A 1,454-nucleotide genomic window follows, 5' to 3' on the forward strand; every position below is an offset into this window, starting at 1 on the left:
TATTTCTTTTACTCAACAGCTGCAGTGGGGATTTTTATGTTTGCTTGTTTTCCCTCAGTGTATTTGGTCCCCCGGCTATGACCTTTTGACAAAATGTATAAAACAGCTGGGGAAAAAAAAAAGGAAGTGAAAAGAGGGGTTGTTTTAGACTGGAGATGTTGAGACAACCTTTGTCATTTAACCTTAATTATACACAGCAGCGCCGTGGCCATTGGTGTTGCATCAGCAATTTGAAGTCTGATCCCATCTGCTGAACCTATAACATTTATGAACATATAATTTCCAGTGGGTTAAAGTCTGGGAAATGTGATGCTCTTCAGCTTGATCATCCCTTATTTTGTGGTCTCCTCCCCAGGAGCGTGCTCCGGTCCCCGGCCTGCGTTCTCTGTTTACCTCTCAAGATCATGAGAGGCGTCAGGGGGATTGATGGCTCATTCTGACTCCTTCCCATGCTCCAGTGATGCAGAGCAGCCATAAGCCTGTGGTGTGCAGCAGCTGAGGAGCTGTGCCGGCGCCAGGCCTCGAAGCTGTCCCCGCGCGCACACGGTGACGCACGAGAGCCGCGCTCAGCACTTTGTTCGCCGCTCTATCGCCCTAATCTTTTCACCACTACCCTCCACCACCCTCACACTAATGCTCATCCTCACATGAGTGCACACAAATCCAGCAAGAGGATTTGGGAGCAGCTTAGACAAACGGCTCATTAGGGTCTTTCTCTGCCAAGTGATGCTTTTTTTCCTGAGGTTCCCATCACCGAGCTGCTGTAAAAATAAATTCTCCAAGTCACCAGACAGCTGCCACCGTAACAGACTCGTCTGGCATCCAGGCGTAAGGGACAGGGATCGTTATCCCATCAAGGGCCGGCTTTTTTTTGCTCTCAGTTAGGCTGCTGGATGGACAGAGTGGATCCCTTTAAAGCCACATGAAAGCTGTCATTATTTTGTGTTTCTCCTCAGCACAGGGAGATTTGCAGATCCTATGGCTCTGAACCCATTGGAGGTTCAGAGAGATTCACCCCAGTGGCTGCCTGTTAAAGGAGGTGTTCCTTGCAGTAGTCTCTGGATGCTGTGTGTATTGTGCAATCCCTGTATGTTATCCCGTTTAACTTTAAAGGTAGCCTGTGTGCACACAGAATCTGGTGGAGATTCATGTGGGTTTCAAGATCTGTAGTACCAGCAAGTCTCTCAATGCCTTTCACTCTCCAACCTGAATCAATAATATGAGTTTGCCTGCCCAAGCCCTCTTTCATCGGTGTCTCTTTTAGACCTGATACTGCCTTTTTGCCCTGTCCACTTCCTGTCACCTCTGTGAGCCAACCTCCTTTAGCACCAACGAGCAGCTCAATTCCCACTGCCAGAATTACGCCTGAGCACTCAACAGCTACTGCAGCATCACCTGCAATTAGGCAATCTTTGGAGCTTTCCTGTGTGGCTTAATCATTCATGCAGTGACAT

Source organism: Corapipo altera, unplaced genomic scaffold (genome assembly GCF_003945725.1).
Source record: "Corapipo altera isolate COAL_440 unplaced genomic scaffold, ASM394572v1 0, whole genome shotgun sequence".
NCBI lineage: Eukaryota > Metazoa > Chordata > Aves > Passeriformes > Pipridae > Corapipo > Corapipo altera.